The following is a 12,594-nucleotide window of genomic DNA, read 5'->3' as shown; positions in this document are numbered from 1 at the left end:
GAGCAGCTCCAGTGGGGGGAATGGCTTAGGAAGCAAGGGCTGGTGAACTTGGGGTTGAGCAATAGGCTGTAGGCCTACAAGGAGGAAGTGGGCACTGAACAAGTGTCCTGGTTGTCTGTCCACAGGCCCAGAACAAGTGACATCCCAGGAGCCTGTGGGGAGCTGGCAGAGACTTACTGGATCCAGTAAAAGCCCCATGTGCATGCAGTGATGGGGCCCTTCTGGTCCTCGTCTGTAATTACAAAGAGGTACATGAAGTCCCTTTCCATCTTGCAGTTTCCAGGAAGTGGGTTCCAGCTGCTCATGCTAGGCACTTTTAGGCACTAAAGCACTTCAGGAATAGTCAGGTAGAAATAAGCTCTTCACCTCACCGAGGACCCTCTGTTTTGCTTCCTTTGGGAGTTCCACCTTCCAGTCATGGCTGTGGAGACACAGTGGTCCCTCCTGGGTCCCTGGCAAGATGTACTCAGGTGGCACACAGTCAATGAGGCTCATCTCCAAGCCATTTTTTCACTTCCTACTGTTTGAGGGACTCGAGGCTGGTGGTCAGCACAGGGCCACCCAAGGCCAGCTGTCTCCACCTAAATTTGACCCTGGTTTGAGTGCCTCTAGGCCAGGCCCCTGCAGGTGGGAAAACCTGGTCCTCAGCCTCTGGCCTCCGTGCTCCCTTTCCTTCTTTTCAATCCTGGCCCCAATGTCTCCCCCACCTCGCAGGTCATTAGAGAATATGCTCGGGAAGAACAAACAGCTTTTGTCAGCCCTGTTGAAGGCAGCCGATGGGTCCAGGTGCTTAAGCTGCTCTTGGACGTGGTTCATGTGGAAGCTGACCTTGAATAGTGTGTGTAGCTCTTCAGGGAGAGGGAAGTAGGATGTTACCAGGGCCCTGTATCCTAAAACATCACATTTAGCACAGAAAATAGTTTGCAAGATGCTTTCATGGGTGATTTTAATTTTCAACTATAGGCTTCCATTTTCAAATTCCATAATGAACACATAAGGTGGGGTTATAATTTCAACACACACACACACTTACACAAACACACACTCCTGTCTGCTAATAGTCAGGGATCATTTCTTACAAAGAATCTTCTGCCAAATGCCTCTGAAGCACACGTGGGTCTTGAGGAGCCAACAAGTCTAACTGCTTTTTGTGCACTAGTGTCTTGGGTTGAAGAAGTGTTTAGAGCTGCCTTTTTGGGAAGCCCTCATGCAGGGGTGTGCTGAGGACTGCCCTGTGCCTCCAACTTCAGGAATGTCTTCCAGTGTGTGTTACACTGAATTTTAATGGTGGCTGTTTTGGGAAAGAGGAAAGTTTCTGTCATCAACTATGGGCACCATTGAGATACAAATCTTTTCTACAATTGCTCTTAGCAAGCAGGTAGACCCTGGGAACATATGTGGCTTTTCCTCAGGAACATGAGTACATGAGAGATTTTGCTTTACAACCAGATGAATCTCACCACAGCAGTTGGTGCTGCACCAGGCAGATTTCCCTACTCAAATACTTTGAAGCTTTTTAAGTTTTTTTTTTTTTCCAAGACATAATTTATCTTTATAGAATTTGATTGGGCTGATATCAAGCCTGGCTTTGTACTGCCTGATTTTTTTTAGAATGACAACTCCGTTCTTTAACTTGCGGGCTATGAAGTTACAGGGTGTTGGTGTGACAGGCTGAGAAGGAGGCCTGTGCTCCAATCCTACATTCACATGTATCTGTGACACAAAGACCTCCAAAGAGTGGGGAAGTGCTGCCTGGCCCTTCTTTTGGGGGCCCTCCCCAAGGCAGTCCACCCAACTTCCAAACCAGCCTTCCCTCATACACAGCCCTGAGCCCTCCTGCAGCTCCTCACTCTTTTGCCGCCCTGGGAAGTGGTTTGGCATGTTGCTATCCAGGTGCAGTGAGAAGCAGGTGCAGTGACACATTTCTTCATGGACCATCAGCACCAGCTAAATCTCCTGCAACATCTCCTTACGGGACACCTGCAGGGAGAAGGCCCTGACAACTCTGATGAGAAACCATATGGCTGGAAGCAAGGACTTCCTGTTTCCCCAGCCCAAAGCCCTGAGAATCATGCCCAAAATTCAGCTTTCCACTTTTTGCATATTTAATTCATCTTAGAATCCCAGGCCCCCTCTATACATGCCACACCTACCTACAGCTGTCTGTGTGTGCAGAACAGAGCCTGGCCACACTGACTATTCCTGCAGACCAAGAAAAATCCCTATGCAGAGGAGGAGGAGGTGGGAGCACTAAGGGAGACAAAATGGCAGCTTTACCTCATCCCTTGCCCATTGCTAAGGTCCCCAGGGCAGACAGCTTTTGCCTTCAACTTCAAGTTAACAGCATACAAAATATGTTCATTTTTACTTCCCCCACTCTATTATTAATGTTACAAATTATATCTCTATATATTGTGTGCATTTTCACAGAGATTTAAGAATTTTATGCACCATTATTATAACAATAGCAAATTTTGTATCTGTGTATACATTTATATTTAACAGAGAGCTTTACATTTTCATATTGTTTTATGATGCTGTCCAGCATCATTTAATGTTTCAACATAATTGACTGTCTTTTGCATTTTTTCCTAGGGTTATTCTAGTAGTAAGCAACCTTAGATTTTTTTATTTTAAACTTTGAAAGGCTTTATTTTTTCTAATTTTTGAAGTACAGTTTTTTCCACATCAATTATTCTTGGTTGCTGGGATTTTTTGTTTCATCACTGATATGTGTAAGGTTCTCAGCATCCCCTCTTCTTCTCCCAAATAACATTTATGTCATTTTCTTCCTATATTTTTATAAGACTCTTTCTCTGAATATATTGGTCTACTTGATAGTGTCCAGTAAGTCTCATATTTAACCCTTATTTTTTCAATTTTTTTCAAAAATTAGTTTCCAGGCCTAAATGTTTGTGAGTAATATATGTTTAATTTCCTAATTGTTTTTTTGCTCCTTTGTTTGCTGTTGTGTCTCTGCAGTGAATTTGTAAATGCCAGTTATTGCATCCTTCAATGTCACAATTTCTGTTGGGTTTTTAGAAAAAGGTTTCATCTCTTTGTTGATACCACATTTTGGTCATTTATTATTTTTAAATGTTATTCAATTGTCTATTTTTGTTTTATTTTTGTTCACTGAGAACACAATTATTTTTAATTCTTTATCAGGTATGCAAAAATCTTCATTTCTTAAGATTCAACTTCTGCATATTTATTCTGTTTCTTCCAATGAAATATATTTTCCACCTTCTCCATATGCCTTGTAATTTTTTACAAGATCTGGAAAATTATAAAATATCCATCAAATCTAACATTTAAAGCCTGGCACGGCTGGGCACGGTGGCTCATGCCTCTAATCCCAGTGCTTTGAGAGGCCGAGATGGGTAGATTACTGGAGGCCAGGAGTTTGAGACCAGCCTGGCTAACATAGCAAAACCCATCCTTACTGAAAATACAAAAAAATTAGCTGAGTGTTGTGGTGTGCACCTCTCATCCCAGCTACTCAGGAGACTGAGACAAGAGAATCACTTGAACCCGGGAGATGGAAGTTGCAGTTAGCTGAGATCGCTCCACTGCACTCCAGCCTGGGTGACAAAGCAAAACTCTTTCTCAAAAAAAAAAAAAAAAAACTGGCTTAGTAGAGGGGATATTGACAGCAATCAGCCAGGCTATAGATCCTGGGTGCTTCACAGATGTATTCTCAGATATGTCTTCTCCGGATCTGTGTGTATTTCTCAGTTAAAGAGACTTTGTTTCATTGTTTTTAAATTGATTACCTATTTTCTTCCCCAATTGACTGTCTGTGGTATTGCAGTTTCTCTAGTGCTGCAATTTTCTTTCTTCTCATCAGACACAACTGTCATCTCTATGACTCCATCATGTCCTTCAGCATTCCATGTCAGAAAAGACAGAATCTAGTCATTAGGCAATCTCTCAAAAAGACAACATTTCAACACATACTCTACAGCTTTAATTCTCTCCTGAGGAAGATGCTGGGAGTTGGGCATTTTCTGGTGAGCCCAGTTACTATTGTGGGGAAGGAAAAAAAAAAGAAACTCTGGTGGAGAGTCTGTAGCAAAGAAAAAATTCCTGCAATGTGAAAAGAGAGGAGGCAACAGCCATATACAAAGCAAGGTGAAAATAAATGAGCAGGTAACACATGGGAGAGGTCCAAAGGTCACAGAGAAAGACAGAGCTTAAATATGGTTTGGTCATCTCTGTTCCAATGGAAATTGTTTTAGAAAAGTCTAATTTTATTTTTCTTGCTGTCACAGAGAAACATGTTCCTGTCCCATGCTTACTATGCTCTTCAATCATCTACAGCTTCTTTTCTCCCTCCCAGAATCTTCCAGTGCATTCACACTGAAAACCAAAGTCCTCCCAGAATCTGTAAGAACCTACATGATCTGACTAGTGTTCATTAGTTTTGGGAATCTGGGGAAATCTGTGCACGTTTCTGGAGACCTCTATGTTATGCAATTTTTTAATAAATATGTGGTGCCTCAAGTCAAAAGTGTGTGAAGGGTGTTGTGGAGGCATTGAGAGGCATTGGGATTTGGTTTAGAAATTCCAAGAACAGTGGTGCAAAGGTCATGTGAGCAAGGCGCTCGGAGCCATTGCAGCAAGCCATCATTGCTTGTGAACATCCTGCTCACCGGTACACCAGGGGTTGGAAGAATCACACTTGGCAAAGAACTTGCGTCAATATCAGGACTGAAATACATTGATGTGGGTGATTTATCTTGAGAAGAGCAATTGTTTGATGGCTATGATGAAGAGTATGATTGTCCTGTTTTAGATGAAGACAGAGTAGTTCATGAGTTAGATAACCAAATGAGAGAAGGTGGAGTTATTGTTGATTACCACGGTTTTGGTTTCCTCCCTAAAGGCTGGTTTCATATAGTTTTTGTGCTGAGGACAGATACCAATGTATTGTGCGAAAGACTTGAGACAAGGGGTTATAATGAGAAGACTCTAACAGACAATATTCAGTGTGAGATTATTCAAGTTCTTTATGAAGAAGCCACAACATCCCATAAGGAAGAAATTGTGCATCAGTTGCCCAGAAGTATACCAGAAGAGCTAGAAAATAATGTAGATCACATTGGCTGGGCAAAGTGGCTCACGCCTGTAATCCCAGCAGTTTGGGAGGCCAAGGTGGGTGGATCAAGAGGTCAAGAGATCAAGACTATCCTGGCTAACACGGTGTAACCCCAACTCTAGTAAAAATACACACACACAAAAAAATTAGCCGGGACATGGTGGTGGGTGCCTGTAGTCCTAGCTTCTCAGGAGGCTGAGTCAGGAGAATGGTGTGAACCTGGGATGCATAGCTTGCAGTGAGCTGAGATTGCACCACTGCACTCCAGCCTGGGCGACAGAGCGAGACTCCTTCTCAAAATAAATAAATAAATAAATAAATAGGAAAATAATCTAGATCAGATCTAGAAATGGATTGAACAGTGGATCAAATATCATAACTCTTGACTTATAAGGCCAGCTACTTTACAGTCACTCTTGTTGATATTACTCTGCCAACATCATAGAAATTGTTCAAGTATCAGTAACACTTTATTAAAATCATGTTGCAGGATTAGCAGGTGGATAGTATAGAGTTGTATTCTTGTGTTTCTTTTTCTCTGTGAGAAACCTAAACATCTGAAATATAATGAATATAGTATTATTAAGGATTAAGACAAAACTGTAATTTTAAAACAAATTGCTAAGGAATAAATAAATCTGACAAAATGTGTGGATATGTTTTAAGTTTATTACAGAAAAAAATGCAGATAATCTCTTAAAATAAAACTGAAGACTAAAGAGAAAGCATCAGAGTATTCCTTTTTTCTTTCTTTAAATTAGAAAATAAGGGAAGTGTTGTACTCTATACAAAATTTAAAAGGTACAAAGGAGCATGTTGAAAAGTTAGGTCTCCCTTCCAGACCGCAATATCCACAGGCACTCCAGGATCCTTCACTTTAGGAAATGATGTTACTGGTTTTCCGTATGTGTTTTGAGAGGTTTTATGCCTGGACAGTGTATATATATGTGTGTACAATTTTTTAAAGAATATATTAGTATATTGCACACACTATTCTGTACCTCTCTTTTTTTACTTAATATATTTGGAGATTATATCATATCAGTACAGAACTCCATGTTCCTTTGTTTTTTAGCTGAGATAAACATATCATATAATAAAATTTACAGTTTTGAAGTATACAATCAGAACTGGATGTGGTGGCTTATGCCTGTAATACCAGCTGCTGGGGAGGCTGAGGTGGGAATTGCTTGAGGCAGGAGTTCAAGAACAGCCTAGGTAACATAGTGAGACTCTAAAAACAAACATAAATGAAATATACAATCCATTGGTTTTTAGCTTATTAACAAGGTTATGACTATCACCACTGTGGGGGAAGCAGTGATGATAAAGGGAAATCCTATACCCTTTAGCAGTCACTCTCTATTCTTTCCGCCTCATCCCTTTGCAGTTACTAGTCTGCTTTCTGTCTCTATGGATTTGCATGTTCTGGATATTTCATATAAATGGGATTATACAATAAAAAAAGAAATTCCAGGAACACCAGAGAGGGATGACACATGTTTTCTGCTTTATAATTTCACATCCTATGAAGGTTTAAAACATAATTCCACAAAAAATTTGATGGAAAATCTTTATGTGCAAAAGTATCTTGTTAAATATAAAAAAAATTATTTTATGGAGAATTCTTTTTTCTTATCAGGACCTAATCCTAAAAATTTAAACTCTGTATGCCAACAGTATCTACTGTAGGGTGGTTTATTGTATGTACTCATTTTATGGATTCCTTACGAAAACTTTTCCCATAGGGGAAATTAGAACATTGCTCTACATACATTGAATTTCCAATTATTACCTTATTTCTCACTTATTATTTTGTGATTCTGTCTTCTTTAACATGAAGATTATCATGACTGTGTTTTCACTTTCTGAATTGTCATATGTCTGTAATTTGTCTGTAATCTTAGTTTCAGAAGTTCTACAATAGCATGCTCAAGGCCTGGCATGGTGGCTCACACATGTAATCCCAGCACTTTGGGAGCAGAGGTGGGCAGATCACGAGGCCCGGAGTTTGAGACCAGTCTGGTCAACATAGTGAAACCCCAACTCTACTAAAAGTACAAAAATTAGTCAGGTGTGGTGGCATGCACCTGTAATCATAATTACTCAGGAGGCTGAGGAAAGAGAATCACTTGAAACTGGGAGGAGGAGTTTGCAGTGAGCCAAAATCCTTCCACTGCACACCAGCCTGGGCAGCAGAGTGAGACTCTGCCTCAAAAAATAAATACATAAATAAAATAATATAACATTGTCAAATGTATATGTTATATATAAATTATATAATTTATTAAAATATTTGTCTTGTATGTTTCATCGACTTTCGGCACAATGTTATTACTAGCATTTTCTTCCAGTTTCCTCAACTTTTACCTGAATAATAGCACAACTTATTCCCAATTTTATTTTATATATCAATTTTTTATACTGTATTTAAAATATGTATAGTTATTTTATTTAGAAATGTAAGACTTTTCTTCTAAAGGCTAGATTACAGATTTACTATTTTGTAAGAAAAGCGGCAATGGGCTGGGCATGGTGGCTTATGCCTGTAATCCCAGCACTTTGGGAAGCCAAGCCGGGTGGATCAACCTGAGGTCAGAAGTTTGAAACAAGCAGCCTGACCAACATGGAGAAACCCCATCTCTACTAAAAATACAAAATTAGCTGAGCGTGGTGGCACATGCCTCTAATTCCAGCTCCTCGGGAGGCTGAGGCAGGAGAATAGCTTGAACCTGGGACGCAGAGGTTGTGGTGAGCTGAGATCGCGTCATTGCCCTCCAGCCTGGGAAACAAGAGTGAAGCTCCGTCTCAAAAAAATAAATAAATAAATAAATAAATAAATAAATAAATAAATAAATGAGAAAACAAAGCAGCAATATATCAATGTATCAGTAGCATAATTTAAAAGTTTCTCTGGTATTAAATGCTAATTTTTTAAAACTTTCTCATCAAAACTCTTTATGAATAATTATAATGTGTTTTCTTTGAAATGTTATTCTAACTGTATCAAACAATTCAAAATTCGTGCTTTTCGTGGATGCACAGTTAGAGTTGAAAAATGTAGTTATCTAGAATTTTTTCTCTGTTTATGGAGGATTTTATGGATTAAAGTTGTTCTTCATTAAGTTTTTTATTTTATATTTCTGTATTTTTCAGAGTAGGCTGCCTCACATCAGTTGTGTTTCTAGTTTCTACCTATTTATTATTGTTTTGAATTGAAGTATTCAAATCAGAATTTTGAGGGTTAATGTTAACTTTTACTTCATTTGCAATTTTGTATCTGTTTGTTTCATTTTTTAGGGTTGGCCACCTTACATCAATTTACTGTTTTTAGTTTTAATTTATATATTATAATTTTGTATGGCAATTGTCAACTCTGTACATCTTAATACAGTGTGAGGCAAAAGTCAACTGTAAATCAGCCCTACTTCCTTTGTCAATATAATTATCTAAGTGATTGTTTGCTTGTACAAACATTACCCCTATTTTGTTTATTATTTGTATATTTTTCTTCTTGGCTTGTGGCCAATAATTGATTCTGTCTAGGTGAGTATTCATGGAAACTGTCTTAATTTCAACATCTTTATCTTATAATATCTTAGTGTGAAATAAACTGTTTTGTGGTTTGAAGGTAATTTTTTAGAAAGTTTGTAACTCTATCTCTGTTAGCTGTCTTATTTATTTTTAAGACAGAGTCTCGCTCTGTTACCCAAAGTGCAGTGGCACAATCTTGGCTCACTGCAACCTCCACCTCCCAGGTTAAAGCAATTCTCCTGTTTCAGCCTCCTGAAAAGCAGGGAGTAAAGTCATGCACCACCATGCCTGGCAAAGTTTTGTATTTTTAGTAGAAATGGGGCCAGGCTGGTCTTGAATTCTTAATCTCAAGTTATCTGAACACCTTGGCCTCCCAGAGTGTTGGGATTACAGGCCTGAGTCACCTGCCTTCAGGTGTCATTGTTAAGTTTAATTGTGGTAAAAATATGTAACATAAAATTGAGAATCTTATATAATTTTTCTTATACAGTTTAGCCGTGTTAAGTGTATTTATATTGTTATGCAACATATTTGTAAAACTTTTTTCTGTTGCAAAACTAAAACTCAATATAAATTAATAATGCCCATTTTTTTTTACCACCTGGCTCCTGATGAAAACCATTCCATTTTCTGTTTCTAAGAGTTTCAATACTTTAGATATTACATGTAAGTGGAATCTGTTTTATTGTGGCTAAATTTACTGGCTTCATGTGCTCAAGGTTTATCTTTATTGTGAATGTTACAAGATTTTCTGCTTTTAAAGGCTGAGTAGTTTTGCATTACTTTTATATTACAAATTGTATTTATTCATTTATTCTGTGAGGAAAGTTTGTTTTGCTTTCAAATATTGGCCTTTGTGAATAATGCTTCAACGAGTATAGGTGTTCCAATAACTATTTGCCCATATGTGCAAGGTTTTCATCTGTGCTACATTGTGTTTTATTGGAAAACTTGTCTGTCTTTATGCCAGAACCAAACTGTTTTTATTACTGTAGCTTTGTAATGTGCTTTGAAATCAGAAAAGGTGACATCAATAACATTATTTCTTTTTTTAAACATTTTTGGGTTCTTTTTTGTCCCTTGAGATTCCATGTAATTTGTCGGGTACTTTTTCTATTTCTAAAAAAAAAAAAAAAAAAAAAAAAAAACAACAACAACAACAAGAAGTTGATTTAAAAGGGATTGCACTGAATCTGTAGTTCACTAGGAAGTATTAACATTTTCACAATATTAAGCCTTACAACCCTTGAACACAAGCATGCTCAAAAGTGAGTTGTTTAATTTCCGTATGTGCTGATATTTTTTCTTCTGTTATTGATTTCTAGTTTTATTCCATATTGATCAGAAATAATACTCCTTAAGATTTATATTCTTAAAAAATTGTTAAGTCTTGTTTTGTGGCCTAATAGTTGATGTATCTAGGAGAATCTTTTATGAAGTATTGAAAAAATTGTGTTGTTCTGTTGTTGTGTATTCTGTATATTCTCATTAGGTCTAATTTTTCTCTAGTTTTTTCAAAATTTCTGTTTCTGTATTAATATTTAGGCTAGATTTACTATTTATTATTAAAAGTTTGAATTAAAGTATTCTACTATTATTATTTTTCTGCCTATTGTAATAATTATTTCAATGTTTGCTTTGTACATTTGGAAATACTGGTGTGAAAAATTTATGTGTGTATATATATACACACACACATATAATAAAATTTCATAAGTTCTAAGTGAATGAGCCCTTTTATTATTATTTTATGGCCTTCTTTGTCTCCTGTGACAGTTTAGACTAAAAGTTTATTTTTATTTTTGAGGAGTCTCACTCTGTTGCCCAGGCGGAAGTGCAGTCGCAGCATCTCAGATCACTGCAAGCTCCGCCTCCTGGGTTCACGCCATTCTCCTGCCTTGCCTCTGGAGTAGCTGGGACTACAGGCACCTGCCATCACTCCTAGCTACCTTTTTGTATTTTTAGTAGATTTGGGGTTTCACCGTGTTAGCCAGGATGGTTTCCGTCTCCTGACCTCGAGATCCACCCACCTTGGCCTTTCAAAGTGTTGGTATTACAGGCGTGAGCCAGCACGCCCGGCCGACTTAAAGTTTGTTTTATGAACTGTGACTAAAATGTGTTTTGTGTAACACAACTGTGACCAGAACTGCTCTCATTCGATTTTCATTTACATCAAAAGTTGATTTTGGTATTACTACTTTCAGTCTAGTCTTGTCATTAAATCTAAAGTGAGTCATTTATGGAGAGGATAAAGTTGTTGTTGTTGTTGTTTATTAATCCCTCTATTCAATTTACATGCTTTGATTGAAAAGTTTAGTTCATAAATATTAAGATCTGTTTTTCAAATTGAAGAACTTAATTTTGTCATTGTTTTCTCTGATTTTTATAGCTATGTTGTCCCCTTTACCCACTCCTTTTAATCTTCCCTTTTGTGTTGATTTTTGTAGTGACATGCTTCAATGTATTTGTGTGTGTGTGTGTATCTCTGTAAATATTTTTCTTGCGGTTACCATGGGGATTTCATAAAACCTTTTTTTTTTTTTTTTTTTTGAGATGGAGTCTGACACTGTCGCTCAGGTTGGAGTGCAATGGTGTGATCTCAGCTCACAGCAACCTCTGCTTCCTGAGTTCAAATGATTCTCCTGCCTCAGCCTCCCCAGCAGCTGGGATTACAGGGGACCACCACCATGCCCAACTAATTTTTTGTACTTTTAGTAGAGATGGGGTGTTTCACCATGTTGACCAGGCTAGTGTCAATCTCCTGACTTCATGATATGCCTGTCTCAGCCTCCTAAAGTGCTATGATTACAGGTGTGAGCCACCATGCCCAGCCAGTAACAAATTAATTTTAATTGCATACAAACATTCTTTCTCTTTCCATCTGCCTCAACTTAATATTATTGATGTCACTAATATCTTTTGATATTATATATCATTAACAAATGTTTTTGCATATTTTTAGGCTTTTGTTTTTTAATTATATTACATAATTACATATGTTTTATGAACCATCATTTGAATATATCAGAATTTTATTTTTGTGCCTGCATATTTCTTTTCCAGAGAGTTATGTACTTTCTTCTAATTTTGCAATGCTATTTAGCATCACTTTATTTTTATCATGAGAAAATCTCTCCTTAGCATTTCTTGTAGTGCAGTCCTAGTGGTGATATGCTATTGCAGTATGTGGTCATCATGAAAAGACTTTACTTTTTCTTAATTTTGATAAATAGTATATCTGGATATAGTATTATTGCTTAAATTTTTTTGTTCTTTCAGCACATTGACAATATTACCCATGTCCCTTCTGGCCAGCAAGATTCCTGCAGCTAGTTTCACTGATTATCTCATAGAAGCACTCATATAAATGACACCCAGCTTTTCTTTTTTGGCTTTCAAGGTTATCTACTAGTCTGTGACTTCCAAAACTTTGCTTATAATTTTTCTCATTATGAATCTTTTTGTGTTTATCCTAGTTAAAATTTGTTGAACATTTTAATTTTTATGTTTTTTTCTTAAGCTTGATAATTTCTCAGGCATTTTTTCTTTTTATATTCTTCAACTCCATAATTTACCCTTTAATATTTTAATGTTATTGTGTATGTTCTCATTTTCCTGATTTTATTTCGTTGTCTGTGTTCACATTTTGCTCACTGAGCACCATTTAGATAATTATTTTAAAAAATTTTAGGTAATTTATACCTCTCTATTTCTTTAGGGTAGATTTCTGGATATTTATCTTTTTTTATTATTTTTCCGTATTACCTTAATACTTTGTATATATTGTAATTTTTAGCTGATTATATTATATTACATTATATATGTCCATTAAACTTGGCCGTTTAAAATCATCACTGGTCACAGTTTTTACATAGAGGCTTTGTTCTGAGAGAGTCTGACACAAACTGATTGGCCTAGAAATTCTGAAGTTCTCTCAAACCTTTTCTCAAGATTCATTT

At 37.1% G+C, this 12,594-nt stretch overlaps 1 pseudogene; it reads left to right on the top strand.

Moving 5' to 3' along the window:
- Nucleotides 1–460: 460 nt before the first annotated feature.
- LOC100611108 (uncharacterized) lies at nt 461–5,487 on the top strand (annotated as a pseudogene).
- Nucleotides 5,488–12,594: the final 7,107 nt, after the last annotated feature.

Source organism: Pan troglodytes, chromosome Y, assembly GCF_028858775.2.
Source record: "Pan troglodytes isolate AG18354 chromosome Y, NHGRI_mPanTro3-v2.0_pri, whole genome shotgun sequence".
Taxonomy (NCBI): Eukaryota; Metazoa; Chordata; class Mammalia; order Primates; family Hominidae; genus Pan; species Pan troglodytes.
This window is presented reverse-complemented; position numbering and strand designations above follow the sequence as displayed.